General features: G+C 38.2%; 1 protein-coding gene and 1 non-coding gene across 4 annotated transcripts in view; one reads left to right on the forward strand and one right to left on the reverse strand.

Moving 5' to 3' along the window:
- Positions 1 to 16,527, reverse strand: part of Prkd1 (protein kinase D1) — a 264,056-nt gene that overhangs the window by 80,978 nt on the left and 166,551 nt on the right. The window lies entirely within an intron of this gene.
- LOC125363704 lies at positions 10,350 to 10,477 on the forward strand. The gene has a single exon (XR_007213297.1). It is a non-coding gene; the product is annotated as a small nucleolar RNA SNORA40 (small nucleolar RNA).

Here is a 16,527-nt window from a genome sequence, read left to right on the forward strand (position 1 = left end):
TTAAAAATGCATCTCCAAAATAACCAGCCAATAGTCCAACTGAAGGTGCAGCACAAATGGTTGAGCACTGGACTAACAAGCAAGCATGAGGTCTTGAGTTTAAACCTACTTCTGAAAGAAAAAAAAAGTTGAAGTGACTGTTACGATATAAACCGAGGACTAAGAATCTTTATTATGTATGGGATATGTACCAAGGAGCACTACGTTTAAACATTTTATACATACAATTTCGTTTAATCCTTACCCCCAAAGCACAGAGTATATTTGACTGCCAGTACCATCAATTAAATAAAAGAAAATTAAGGCTTTAGAATTCCGGGAATTCAATCAGGTCATAATGTTAGGGAGTACAGTAGGGGTGTGCCAGGCAACTTGGACCCACGTGACTATTTCTCACGGTGAACAAAACTTTGTACCCAAACTTCCTGGTTTGGGGGATTTGCTTGGTTGAAATGTCTGTTCTAAAACCAGCACACAGAATCCAAGGATTGACATCTCCAGGAAAGCAGGCCTGGCCTTTTGGGTATCGTCACCTCGGAGTACATATAACATCTCATCTCCACACAGATGACCATTTCGTTACCCAGCATTCGTCCATAACCTACAATCTGGAGCCCGAGAGGAACAATGCCCAAAGAGGACACATGTCCTATGAATCATCTCGGTCCTAGGCTCTAAGAGAAATCAAACCTGGGCTGAGGGTGAGGCAGGAGCTGAAGTTTTCAGATGGAGGGACATTCTCTATTCTCTGCTGCTATAATGCTCACGCGTGGGTTGATCACATGAGGAAGGGGTCTTGGGCGAGCTGTTCATGCTAAAACTTCTGAAAATATACTCTGTAGTTATAACACCCCTGGAACGGTTTGAAAATGAAGGCATACTTTTATTTTTCCCAGTATACTAGCAAGCTTATTTTACACGACTTTTGTGCCTTTCAGTTGGATTTCTAAATTCTGAAAGCTCATTTCCTCCCTTTATACCTTTAATCTTACATTATATTTTAAATTTTCAATAACATCTATTAATTGTACAAAATAGTTTCATTATGATATTTTCATACATCTTTCAAATAAAGTTGTTCTTTCCTTTATGAAAAAAAAAAAGAGACAGAGCCCTTCTTGGGAGTAACTTGCAAACTACAAACATAAGCGTCTTGGATTCCCTAGCTTGTATTCTTCTGGTAGCATTTCTCAGGCCACAGGGCCCATGTGTCATTTCGGCCATCCTCACTTGAGGTACGAAGAACAGCCCACTGGGCCCGATGGCCATTGGTTTACAAACACACCATCATGTATGTAAAACTTGATTATTGCTAGGATGTCTATCTGTGTGCATTTTGATTGCTTGTGTAAACAATGTCATGCCAGATGTAGCTGAGGAAATAGATGCCAAGCTAAATGCATCTCCGAGCACTACTCCCCTCCAAATCCCCTCATCACACGTTCCTCAAGGAGACAGGGGAGCACACTCTGAAAAGTTACATTTCCATGAGGGAAAGACCATAAAAATAGAAGCTGATGTCTCAACCTCCAATAGAGCTGGAGGCGGGGAGGGGTATATCATTCACCTGCGGCTTCAAGATCTGATTCCGGACCTGGAGTTCATGCCTTGTGTTCATGATGGACTTGCTTGCCCAACTAGTACTCTTACTACGTGAGCCATACCTCCGGTCTTGCTTTCTGATGAGTTATTTTGGAGATGTAGGGCCATAGACTTTTCTACCTAGGCTGGCCTGCAACTATGATCCTGCAATTCTCTGCCTCCTGGTAGTTAGGATTATAATCATGAACCACAGCTGCTTGGCTTAAAAGTAACTTTAATTAAACTGAGGGGAAAATGTGTGTGTGGGGGTTCACACGCTTAATCATGTATTATATACTCAAACATGCTTCCAGTAAAGAGGTCAGATATTTCCAGGCAAACAATATCCTTTATGGAGCATTAGCTTAATGCTTCAGAAATATGAAGAATTATGCCACAAAGAATGAGTGAACGATATAACTCACTCATCCTCTCTGTGTGACGAGAGTGTATAACAGACTTTTCTGTGCAACACTGGACCAGGCAACTGTAACTCAAGTTCAGATGTTTATTCTTAGGGGAAAAGAAACATTTCTATTTTGAACTGTATAGCTCTCATCAGCATTTAGTTTTAGAAATAGAAACTTGAACTCAAAAAAATCTAACAGTAAGACAGATTCTCATTTTGATGATGACAGCTGATTTTGGGGGAAAATGTTTATTTCCATTTTAAAGTCTTCAAAAATGCACATAAAATAACTTTCCTTACTAACAATATTAGAGGGGGAAGACACAATCTGATTAGGATTTCGTTTGCACAATTCTTATAAAATGCTGCCTACTTTTCTTTGATGGTTTTGTGAAGGCTGTTTCCCCCCCTCTCCTGGTGGTACCAAGGCTTCATGACTACTGTGAAGGCACTCTACCATGTGAGCCACACTGCCAGTCATCCTTTATAATATTGGGGACAGAATTCAGAGGTCTACTGCCAGGTCAAAGCTTCCTCTTCATCTCCTCTGGCTAATTTGGACCCTTCTAGCTGCTTTTGTTTAAACAGTGCCCGCAACAGGTGTTGCTTTGGCCTGAAGAATTCTCTGCACTGCGATCGTCAAGGGAGGCCTGGGTGTGGAGACCTTTATGGGAATGACCATGGGAGGGTGTTCAGTTGGGGAAGGGCTGGGACTTTTAGGTTTTAGGACGCTACACTCTGGCTTGTTATCCTGCTGATTATTCAGATATGAGGAGTGTGATTGTTCAGCCATTCTTTCACACCCAAAGGCCTCCACACACCCCATTCTGATGGCTCAATTGTTTCCCCATTGTCTTTACTCATATCCATGTCTAAAATAATCCCCCTTAGAGTCTGTGACCTCACTTCCACAATGCTGGCTTGTCTTCTGGAGGTTCAGGCACTAGGGAGTCACCAATGCTTGTCAGATACTTTACTCTAAAAAAATGACAGTTCTGGCCTGGGAATATGGCCTAGTGGTAAAGCGCTCACCTCGTTCAATTCCTCAGCACCACATATATAGAAAAAAGCTGGGAGTGGTGCTGTGGCTCAAGAGGTAGAGTGCTAGCTAGCCTTGAGCAAAAAGAAGCCAGGGACAGTGCTCAGGCCCTGAGGCCACGCACCAGGACTGGCAACAAAAACAAAACAAAACAAAAATGACAGTTCCAGCTGGGCAGCAATGACTCGATGCCTGCAATCTTAATGACTCAGGAAGCTGAGATCTGAGGATCCTGGTTTGAGTCCAACATGGAAAAGCAAATTTGACGGCTTTTTATCCCCAATTAACCCACAGAAAGCTGGAATTGGAGATGTGGCTACAGCAGCAGATCAAGGGCCTTGTCAGTATATCCCCTAACTCTACTATTTGCCAGACATAATGAGCTTGGCTGAAAAAGTAAACCTTTCTATACTTCAGTTTTTCCACCTGAGAAGTCAGAATGAGAATCACCTTTCTTTGTTAGTGGACCATTTTGAGTATTACTTAAAGCATAAATAAGACAGTACCTGGCACTCTGTTAAGTACCCCAAAATGAAACCTATCATCCTCAGTACAATTATTGATACCTGAGTTGGAACAGGACTGACACTAACCACACACAGAAGTGACCACTAGTTGACGGTCCAAAGTACATCACACTTGTTGTGAGAGCCTCCTCCTGTCTGGTTCCTGAGTTCAGTCTCCACAGTCTGTCTTTGATCATCTTTCTACTCCTGGCAGCTTTTATAGCCTGAAAGGCTCAGCTCTCCTATGTAGAATTGACTTCCAGTTCAGCTACAACCTGTTCTATTTCTTGAATCCTGCTCACTGTTAGAAAATCCTGCTCACTGTTAGAATCCTGCTCACTGTCAGAACTGAGAACACTAGTAGTCCGGAAATGTACATTTTTATCTCTTGTCCTGGAGTGCCAGAAGCAACAAAGACCCTCAAGTCATCTCATAAGCTGTACTGAAGCCTCATGCAAGCCAGTCATCATTAGAATTTGATGGAGAAAAGAAATAGCTTGCGGTCAGGTGTAGAGAGGGGGAGAAAAGGGATAGGCAGGGCTGGGGATATGGCCTAGTGGCAAGAGTGCTTGCCTCGTATACATGAGGCCCTAGGTTCGATTCCCCAGCACCACATATACAGAAAATGGCCAGAAGTGGCGCTGTGGCTCAAGTGGCAGAGTGCTAGCCTTGAGCAAGAAGAAGCCAGGGACAGTGCTCAGGCCCTGAGTCCAAGGCCCAGGACTGGCCAAAAAAAAAAAAAAAAGAAAAGGGATAGGCAGTAAGACACACTTATCACTTTACACAACAATTCTGCTCGTGAGGTGTTACCAAGGACTCAGGGAGTTTCCTCACCTTCCTCAAGGTAGCAGTATGAGGCCTGGGTTCACCTAAACTCTAGCACCTGCCAGCTTACCAGGCACCTGAAAGTGGACGGCTTCGCTGGCGGTGGACAAGATGCCTTCAGTGGTCATATCACACTGACATGACCAGTTAGTACTCTACAAATACCTAAATATCACAGTCTGAATTTTCATTGGGAAATTCTGTATTTTATATATATATATATATATATGTATATGTATTTTATTATCAGACTGAATTACAGAGAGGTTACAGTTTCATACATTAGGCATTGGATACATTTCTTGTACTGTTTGTTACCTCGTCCCTCATTTCCCCCCTCCCCCTCTCCTCCCCCCCATGAGTTGTTCAGTTCATTTACACCAAACAGTTTTGCAAGTATTGCTTTTGTAGTTGTTTGTCTTTTTTTACCCTGCGTCTCTCGATTTTGGTATTCGCTTCCAATTTCCTAGTTCTAATACCAGTATACCCGGTTTCCAATAAACTCAGATAAGATACAGAGAAAGTGTAGGTATAATCACAGGAAGGTGATACAAGAAGATCATCAATAACAGAGGCTACAGTTACATCTGGCACATTGAAAGTAGTTACAACAATCGTTTCCATAACATGGAGTTCATTTCACTTAGCATTATCTTATGTGTTCATAAGGGTATAGCTATTGGGCTCCTGTGATCCTCTGCTGTGACTTGCCTAAACCTGTGCTAATTATTCCCTATGGGGGAGACCATAGAGTCCATGTTTCTTTGGGTCTGGCTCACTTCACTTAGTTTTTTTCTTGACACCTTTGGAGTTTTATTTACTAGGTGGGTACTCTACCACTTAATCCATAGCTTCAGCTCATTTTGTTTTTATTATATGTTCAGATAGAGTCTTGCCTTTTTGCCCAAACCATGATGGAGTGATACCTTCCTGGACAGATATCTTCCTATTTATGATTGTTGTCACAGTTAGGATGACCATTGGACCAATCATGATTAGCATTTTCTGTTGTGCTGAGGGCTAATGAACTGGTTTTGAATGGCAATCCTCTAGATCTTACCCTTCTGGGTAGCTAAGCATACAGGCTTGAGCTGCTATTCCTGGGTCTTAATTGTGTCTTTATTTTCCTATCATCTTTGCTACTACACAGTAATGGCAATAAAAGCCTAATATTCCAACCAAATACACCTGGGACAATGATTCACCAACATTCGGTGCTCAATAACTGTCACTGAAATTAGCAGAGGCACAGTGGCCAGGCACCGATACACATGTCCATTGGTCTACTCAATGCTGATTTTAGAATCGTTTCATACCCATAATCTGATTTTCTCTGGCTAACATTTATATTCATTTCCTGTTGCTGACAGACCACAAACTTACTGAATTAAAATAACATACTTGTTATTTTACAGTTCTGGAAGTCAGAAGTCCACAGTGGGTTTTAGAGGGTAAACTCAAGCTGCCAACATGTTGCATTCCTCCTGGAGTCTCCAGGAGATAATGCATTTGTCTTGCTTTCCTGCTTCTGTATTTCTTGGCTCATGGCCCATGCTTCCATTTCCAAACCCAATAACACCAGGGTAAGTCCTGTCCAATCTGTCAGCTCTCTCTATCTTCTATCTCCTTCTCTATATTTAAGGACACTTGTAATTACTTTGAGTGTGAGAGAGTAATCTATTTTTCTTCAATCACCTAATTAGCAACCTTAATTCCATTTACAACCTTATTTCTTCTTTTCTGTGTAACCTGACAAAAATACAGGTTCCAGAATTGGGACACAGGCACCTCTGGGGGGAGGGGGAGCACAATTCTGCTTAATGGACCTCTTTATGAGGCTTGTGGGAATAAGGCTACCTATGGTAATCAAATGAAAATACATAAGTAAGTAACTTGGCTATGGCATCGTTAAGATGTAGCCAAGACAGAACTATAACTTACAAGGATGTCCAGTGCAAGTAGAATGCCACTGTCAGCTCCTTTGTTCCACAAGCTTTCAAGTGTAACACTCATCTTTTTCCTTTCAATACCAGGTCGCCCAACCCATGGTGAAAGTTTGTAGCTACCAAGACCATCTCCTGCTCCCAATTTGTCATGAGTTTTAGACATATATTGCCTGCTACATATTAAGTTCATTTGTTCAGTTCACAAGAGCCTGTAATTTAATAAAATCAAAATTCAACTAATCAGATTCACCTCAAAACATGTTGCCACTACTAAGGTTCTTATTTTAATTCTTCTTAAATTGCTCACATCTAAAATATGAACATTGTCTTTTGATGCTCCCCACTTTTCTGTCACCAAATGTCCAACAACTAAATCCTATTCTTTTCAAAATCTAATTTTCTCCAACGCTACTGCTGTAACTGGAACTACCATACTTCTTTTTCTAGACTTTTGCTTCATGATCTCATCTGTCTTTACTCATTCTCAATCTATTTATTCTCCATGTTGCAATGAGCATTAGCCAATGCTGGTATGGAGAATGGCATGGCGGTTTATTCAATGCTCAGACCTACTCATCGTTCTAACCAGTGTAGCTCCCTTACCCTTAGACAACTTACTTCATCATTAAGGAAATGTGTTCCTTTTTTGACATGAACGTGCACCTTAAGACATCCTAAGACATTCTTTCCCTCTCATCTGGTAAGTCCTCTCCATCTTCCAGTTTTCATCTTAACTTTCATTGGACTTCCCCTAAGTTACCTTTTGTCCTTAGTTTGAGAAGATATATTTTCTATATGCTTGTCTATAAATTAAATTCCATGAAATTGAAATTCAGCTCAATTTAAGTTGAAATTTGGTGCCGAGAGGTTGTTGAGAATTCAGCTAAAACTCATATTGTCTGTTGTTAGGTTTGGAACAAGTTATTTATTATTTCTTCAGAGATATAAAACTCATAAAATTTCAGACTGAAACAAATACCAATCTAAAGGAACATAGAAATCCACAGAAAAGAAAACAATAACAAAGAAGTTATTACTGAAATTGTTGAGAAGTCTGGACTTCTTTTTAAACTGTTAGAAATAAGGTGGTTGTAATGCAATTATAGAATTTCAGGCAGAAATTTAAGTCTTTCATAGACTTGAAGTGCTGTAAGACCTCTAGCAAAAACAAAAACTAACCTTGTGTTTTAAGCCCTGGTATTGTTATAATAAGGACAGGTTTTCAAATTCAGATTATCTTTTGAGATGAAATTAGTCCTTAGAATGAAGATATTAGAAGTCATTCAACAACATGACATTATGGTCTTGAGCAATACTCAGACAGTCCTGGAATGGGCAATTTACTTGTTTGGAACAAAGCTTACTGTGTTGCAGGCATTTATTTTAACAAGATTTTTCATGGCTGACCAAAAGTATGTCTCCTATGGGGCTTGTTTTATCCCTAGGGAAACTCCTAGCTCCCCAAACCTGAACCTCTACCAGCAGGAGATTTAAATCCCTCTAACAGTTCTTACAATCCTGTTTGAAAGCTTTCACTCTACAAGCATCTCTCACTAGGAAACTGTCATTGTTGACACTTTGTTAAAAAGATGATGCCCACAGCCTCTTCAACAAATGGTGCTGGCAAAATTGGTTCAACACCTGCAACAAGCTAAAACTAGATCCTTATATATCACCCTGCACCAGAATCAATTCTAAATGGATCAAAAACCTCAAGCAGCTACCCTGAAAACATTGCAGGAAGGAATAGGAGAAACATTTGGGCTCCTTGACACATGATGAAACTTTCTTAATAAAGGCCCAGAAACACCAAATCAAAGAAAGGTTGAACAAATGGGACTGCATGAAACTGCAGAGCTTCTGCACGGCAAAGGACATAGCTTGCAAAATAAATAGAAAGTCCACAGTTTGGGAGAAGATCTCCACTGGCCATACAACAGACAAAGGCCTCATATCTAAAATATACATAGAACTCAAAAAATTAAATTCCTCAAAAACAAATCCTCAAAGAACCAACTGCCCCCTTAGCAAATGGGCTAAAGATGTAAAAAGAGACTTCTCTGAAGAGGAAATGAGAATGGCCAAGAGACACATGAAGAAGTGCTCAACATCACTGGCCATAAAAGAAATGCAAATCAAAACAATACTGAGATTCCAACTAACCCTAGTAAGAATGTCCACAGTTTAGCACACAGAAAAAAAATCATGTAACAAATTTAAAACCACAGCAACAAGAACCCATACCTATGGTAGTATCTTTTGAACACGATTTAAACACTGTGTTCCAATGGGCCACTCTTACTCAGGTAAAAAATAAAAATAGCATTTCTATAGCATAAATGAAGATTAAACAGTTACTTAAAACTTAATATTTCATCTCAATTGTAATTTTTAAAAAATCAGGAAGGTTTGTTCTCAGTAGGTAGATCTGCTTCTACTAACATTTTAAACAACCACAAAGCTGATCTTCAAGCGGGCTTCCACTGAACCTCTAGTTTGTTAAGATCTATGTGCTATGTTTAAGATAACTTGTGAGGAAAAGCAATGATGTGTTCATACAAAATTTTATTACACAATTAAACTAATAAAATTGTAACACTGTGAGCCTCTTCGTTCATTTTTTATATATTCATTTATTGACATGATTATGCTTGAGTATCTCCAGCAATTTTAGCTAAGGTATTTTTAACTTTAACAAACAGCAAGCTTTAATGTATTCATGTTTGACATGGTGAAATTGTATTAACTCCCACAGCTTTTTACTTTCTTGATATTATATAAGAACCCTGTAATTTTATATGCCAGAGAAGACTGAGCATGAGAATAAATGCCTACTCAAACATGGAGAGCAATACCTGAGGATGCACTATGCATTTCTAAAGTAGCTCAGATCAAAAATCACAAGAAAACAAGAGATGCTCAAATATACATTACTGAAATGTGTTTTTCTGATTATACCTTATTCTTTAAAATTTCCTATAATTTTCATGTTACCTCCATCTGCATGAGACTTGCCAATGTGCAGATATTTACAGCACTAACCTGTTGTTTTTATACTTCAAAGATCTGGCTATTTGAAATTAGGGTTTAAAAAATTAAAAATTGATATGTGAAAACAAATAAATGTTTCTAGTTACCATAATCTGGATAATAAGATTTGATGTAAAACTTTAAAACCACTAAAATTAAGTAAATTAGTCACGGTTTTCCACTATGTCCCTTTAAAATAAATATTAAAGTAAAAAGGCAAAAATATTAATACTGCGACCAGAATAGCTATCATCAAGAAATCAAATAACAAATGCTAGAAAAGATGGGGGGTAGGGAGGGGGTGACAACAGACTGTTGGTAGAAATATAAAGCAATGCAGCCACGAAAATTCGTGTGAAGGCTTCTCAAAGAAACTAAAAATAGACTTTCCTTATGACTCCATCCTATCATTCTTGGGAACTTATCTGAAGGAGTTTACATGAACATACAAGAAAACTATTGCACGACCATGTTTATTACATCTATTTCACAATGGCCAAATGGTAGAATTTGGCCAAGGGGCCCACAAGGGACCAATAACTGATGAACGAATAGAGAAAATACGATACATGTAAACACGCTACACGATTACTTACCCATTAGTAAAGAAAACATGATACATAAACACCATAGAATATGCATTAGTCATAAAGAAATATGAAATCATAACATTTGCAGTAAACGTGGACAGAGCTGGAGATTATCCTGTTGAATAAAATAATCTAAGCCCTAAAGGACAAAAGAAGGGGAACCTCAAAATGGCGAGACAAAGGATAAAGGGAGAACCAATGCAACAGCAATACTGATAAGACAGTATGTTGGAAATTAACTGTACAACTTAGGGGGGGATTAAGCAGGCGAGAAGGTAGGTGACAAATGAGGGAGGGAGAAACAAGTATGACAAGAAATGTACTCACTGCCTTATGTATGTAATTATAACTGCTCTGTATATCACCTTGACAACAAAATAGAAGTTAAAAAATAATGAACAGGAGCACTCGAGTGTGTGTGTGTGTGTGTGTGTGTGTCTTTGTTTAGCTTGTCACAAAGCCTTACAGACAGGTGCAAGCAGTAAATCCTCTTTTGCAACTCAAAACTCATTGTTGAATATGAGGTTTTGGTACATGTAAGAAGGAATAGGATTTCTACAACAGTTGGCGATGTGGGGTTTGTTAACTCACACAGGTTGGCTCTAGGAATAAAGTGGATGTAACAGATTGAAAAATAATGAATAATGTCACACAGAAGTTCAATAATGGACATATCACAATTTAAGGATCATGTGCATATTCTCTTTGGCTATAATTTTAAATCTTCCTACACAGCTTTAAAAAAAAAGATAAATATTTTATGTTTCCACCCAACTGCAGAATCTAGACTTAGAAGAAACACATCAAAGAAACACATTTTTTTTCCAATTTTGAAAATTCTAAAAGCATTCTTTATAATCTCTGTCCAAGTTAACAAAAAGTTGTGAATTCGTAAAGATGAATTAGTGCGGAAAAAAAATCCCAGAGAGTAGGTACAGTCTGAGCTGCTGTCTTCATTTCTGCCTTCCAGGTTGTCCCAAGTTTAAATGCCACAAAAAAATGCTATCTTTCCTTGCTCTCACGTAATGAAATGCCTTGTTCTCTGTCTCTGTGGAGAAGATTGTGCTATACTCTGGAAGAACAGCTTTCTAATCCTCACACTTGTGCATTAGAGCCCTTTGCTAATGCAGGACCTCCTGGGTACAAATCCAACCAAGGTATGACAGCACTGCCTGCTGGCTTGAGTCTTTAAAGTGGATTTAATCACGGTCCATTTGCCCTCAAACTGTGGACTAAACAGTGGTTAGGACTTTACAAAAAAGTAACATGCAGTTCATCCTGCCCAGCTTTCATGAAGATGAAGAAACTGTGAATTGCAATGAGGAAAGTCTTGGCTGCATTCTTCCTTGTGGATGTAGATTCACATGGTTAACTACAGCCTTTGATAAAGTGCATGCCACAGAGCACAGTCCCCTTAACTAAAAGCCCAGAAGGCCACCATCTAGATATCTCCCTCATTCTTCCTTCTAACTAGTATATAATGTTCCAAAGCAGTGTGAAGTGTCAAAATTTATTTGGTTGTTGATAGGCATTTACTGGAAAGGATGTTTGTTACTTTACCATTTGTCTTTCCTACCAACAACAGAGTGTGAGACTGTATATTCCTTTGCGCCCTCCTCTGTTTCTAGTATTGAGCTTTCATTTTTCTGACTTTACCAGTTGAAAATTACATTAATTTGCTTTGAGTACAGATGAGACCAAGCATATATTTTTCAAATGTTTATGTATCTACTGTTATTTATCCACTATATGTGAACTCAAGCCTATGCCATTTGTACGGTGACATTTTTCTGGTACTTATGCTGGTGCTTTACATTTACAGTGGTTTTGAGCAGAAATTTAAATATTTTAGAAAGTATGCATATAGCATAATCTATCCATACTTTTAGACTTTGTGTCACATTTCAGAAGGCTTTCTTCCTATTTATGGATTTGATGGCTAAATCTCAATTTTTGAGTTATTTTTGAAATGATTATCCAATTGTTCCCAGGATCTACTGTATTAATACTGCCTATTTTCTTTTGGGAGGGCATTTTATTTTTTTAAACTTAATTTTATTGTCAAGATGAAGTACAGAGGGGTTACAGCTACACATATAAGGTAGTAAGTACATTTCTTGTCATACTTGTTACCCCCTCCTTCACTTTTCCTCCACCTTCCCTCCCTCCCGTCCCCCCAAGTTATACAGTTACTTTCTAACATATTGTCTTGAGAGTATCACTGTTGCGTCAGTTCTCCCTTTATCCTTTGTCTCTGCATTTTGATGTTCCCCTTCCCTTCCCTAATTCAGATAAATGTATACACAACACCAAGGGTACCAAAATCTACTGACTGAAAAGAAATCAAACTTTTTTTAAAAGTTTTTAAAGCCAAATGTCTCCTCCTTTATTGAACTCACTTAGCTGTCTTTGAGGCAGGACCACACTATTTAAGCTGTTGATTCACAGGGAGTTTAAATTTTGTTTGGCAAATTTTCAAATATAAAGAGATTGGTATAGGAAACTCTTATTTCTAGTACCTGATTCAGTTTTTCACACATTTGCCTCATTTATCCCTTTTAACTTTTCCTTTGTGCTTGAGTACTTTAAAGCAAATTCTAGTTATTTGGTCATTGAACCCCTACATGTTTCAGATTATATTTAATTTAAAAAATACAAATGTAACCATATATATTAGATCTAATAATCTCCTTTCTCAGTTTCATCTGAGGAAAACATAGAGCTGAAGTTCTTTATGATGAGTAACCATGATTTTTCTGCAGTTAAGAGTTCCGCAGTAGAACATGGAACACAGCCTTCCATTCAGAGGCTGGGTGGAGATGGAGACTGCTGACAGTGGATATGGATGTTAGGGAAGAAGTCATCCTCCTCCCCATGTATCACAAAGTTCAAGGGAGATCTGATCATATTCGAACCGTGATACAGAAATAGAACACATATTTCCAGTACTAAAAGCTCACCCACCATGAATGTGTGTAATCAAAGGCTATTCACCTCCTACAAGATGGTCTTTCATCTTTCTACTAACCAGAGACTCCATCCTTCATAGCCAGGAAAAAGAGCCATTAGTTCAACAATACATTGTTTGAGCATTCTGTCCAAAATTAAATTCTAATTGAGAGCACATATTATCATACTCTGAATAAGAAGAATTTTCTAACTAGAGAATTACACTGTAAAGAAAGCTTTAAAGAAAGCCAGGCACTGGTGGCTCATGTCTGTAATCCTAACTCAGGAGGCTGAGATATGAGGATTGCAGTTCAACGTGAACCTAGGCAGAAAAGTCCCCATGAGACTTTTATCTCCAGCTAACCACTCTAAAATCAGAACAGGGGCTGTGGCTCAAAGTGGTAGAGTGTTAGCCTTGAGCTGAAAAGCTCAGAGACAGTGCCCAGGCCCTGAGTTCAAGAACTACAACTGCAAAAAACAAAAAAAAAAGAGAAAAAGAAAAGAAAAGCAATCTTTAAAGAGTTTTCAAACAAGGCAGTCAGATCAAAATGAATCCAATACCAATGACCTTTTTCTCTACATTGTTTTTATACAAGTCCCTAGAGCATTCACAAGAAATTCTGTGTCCCCTAAACAGTTCCCTGTACCCCATTTTGGTTTGTTTGTTTCAGAACAGCCCTAGATTCCCGTTCCATAAATGGCATTGTTTTATCTTCACGAACACTTACTCAAGCATGTTAAATGAATTATATCCTTTAAAATATTTTATGTAGATGGTATCATGAAAAAGGTTAAATGAACTGAAAGAGTAGACACATAAATGCAAAGGTACTTGATGTATTGTACACAAATTCAAACTCACAAACAAGTGCACAAACACAGATGCACGTCCACACATACCACATACACACATACATATATACCACCTACATACACACATGTACATATTATACATACATACACAAATGCATATGCAGTCATGCACGTAAAAGAAACACATGCATGCTTACAAGAGGCACACCCTGCTCACACGTATACAAATGTACAAAGATCACCATAAATACAGACAGACACCTACACAATTCACACTGTGCAACACTGCTCCTGTCAAGGCTGAAGATATTGCATTGTTCTATCAGGACTATCACTGTATGAGGATGTTTAGGCAGAGAGAGCTTCACACGTACCAGAAGGGGAATCACTGCAGCGTATGAACACAATTTGGAAAAAAGCCAGAGCCTATAAATTAGTGAGATTGACAAGTCATTTTTAAAAGAACATAATTTGGGCAGATACCTCAGGCTCCTGGGTCACTAGGAGAGAGGCATGAACTACCATCCCCAACTCTTCATTCATTTTACGGGCGGTTTAGAAGCCCACAAAATGGATATGCCACATTTTGCTTATATAACCAGCCATCCACGTTGGGTTTATTCTATGGTTTCCTACAATGAATAATGCGTCAAAAACATTTGTTTGTTTATGAGTTTCTATCTGAACATGTTTTCATTTCTCTAGGTACATAGCTAGAGAACTGCTGAGTACTTTCTGAAGAAATGCCAAACCATTGGGCAACGCATCTACATTGTTTCATTTTGCCATCAGCAACTTGTGATGGTTCCAATTTTGTCACATTCTTATCAAATCTTGTCTTTATGTGTCTATTAGATTGTCACCATGGTCATGTAAAGTGCTCATTGTGATTTTGCCTTACATTCCCTCAATGGCTAATGGTGTTCATCATCTTTTCACTTTACTAGCTAGCAGTCGTTTGGAATAGCTTTTTGGAGAAGTTATTCAGTTCTTTTCCCAATTAAAAAAAATTGGTCTCATTTCCTTTATAAGCCTTTGAGTGTCCATGGCAATTGAATCCATGTATATTTTTTGTTTACATGCTGAGGAATAGTTCCCAGGGTTACTTGTTAGACAATATTCAAGCTATGAGTTTTAAAATCACACATAAACATGTATGCAAAGTTTTCCCTTTAGGTTGACAGTAATAATGGCAACATTCCAAACTGACTGTCATCCATATCAAATTTCAATTCAAATCTAACTTAAGTGCCATGATGACAATCATTTTATAAGTTCAATATATATTCAACAGTAATTATTCAGCAAGACTTACTGCCAGATGTTGTGCACGAAACAGGGGATGATGATCAAAAAAGAAATCAGAGACAGGAAGGAAGTCTCAGAGTCTTTACAAGAAAAGATATGATTTTAATATCATACTTACAAATTAGATAACCATGGCTTTTTTCTCACTGAGTTTCATCAACGTTTTCACCAGGAAACATGATTATATAGAATATGATGAGTTTTATAGATGGGAGCACCTGGTAGGAAGAGCTGTCTGAATCAAATTTGGAGCTTCAGATATGAACTCTTGGAGGAGAGTGTACATGCCGATTCATGACATGATTTATGAATAGCATCTAGCTAGGCAATCAAAGGAGGGTTGAAATTGATACAAACAGTACAGCTTGAAGAACCAGTAGACATGAAAAGGCACTAGAATCAAGAGAGAACATTGTTAATATATTGGAAACAATGCATAATGTAAACTTGAATAGGAAGTGGTATAGGCTAGGCAGCCATGTGGCTGGAGGAAAACAACAACAACAACAACAACAAAAGAATTCAAAATACACTTTCCTGAATTGTGCAGGATGGTTTTTTTGCTCATCCCATTAAAAAGTATATATGGAGACAGTACCTGGGCCCCAAGTTCAAGGTTCAAGACTAAGCCAACAACAACAACAAAGAAGAATAAGTTAGGAGTACTGCAGAATGTAAGGGAATTTATGACAGGGAGGGCAAAACAAATGAATGAATGAACCAACAACAACAACAAAAATTAGGAAATGTATTCAACACCCAGGTAAGAAAGTATGGTATCTGAGCTAACTAATCCCAAAACATGCACATAATTAGTAGAAAGCAATAACAATAGTATTTCTTAACTTATTGGATTCATTCATTATATTGATTATGCTTAACAGGTATTCAGGCACTGTTCTAGTATTAGAAATATGGCACTAATGAGAAAAGGTAATGTAGTTAATTTAGGAGACATATTCTAGGGGAAAAGAAAACTAAACAACAGGTACATAGTCACTTTGTGATGCACAACTATGTTTCTTCCGAGATACAAACAAAACATGCTAACAATTCTAAATTCCAAATTAGATCACTATTTCTGACACTTTTTGTGGTTCTGTGGTTCAATTCCCTGTGCAGGAAGCTCGTTAGTTTTCACAGTACTACTATCATTCCCTAGATTCTGACTTCTACCCAATCAATCTCTACTGCTTAGTAGATAGTAATGTGCCTTCTAGGTTCTTGAGGTGAGATATACTTTTCAAGCTAATAGATAACTGATGCTATCAAGATCTGTCAAAAATTATCTGGCACCTGATATTTTAATCTTCATTAATTGCACATTCTTGTGATTGCAACTCCAAAGAATCATCTATGATAAAATTCTCAATTCTATATTTAGATTCTTACCTCATATCCAAGGTATATGTGTTGCTTAATATGTGTTATTAGTCATTCTAGTCTGCCCTTTCCTTTCTAATGGATTAACATATGATGAAGCACTCATCAGGCCAATCATATGACATTAGGAAGGAGAATTACCTTATGA

The sequence above is a fragment of the Perognathus longimembris genome, chromosome 14, assembly GCF_023159225.1.
Source record: "Perognathus longimembris pacificus isolate PPM17 chromosome 14, ASM2315922v1, whole genome shotgun sequence".
Classification (NCBI taxonomy): domain Eukaryota; kingdom Metazoa; phylum Chordata; class Mammalia; order Rodentia; family Heteromyidae; genus Perognathus; species Perognathus longimembris.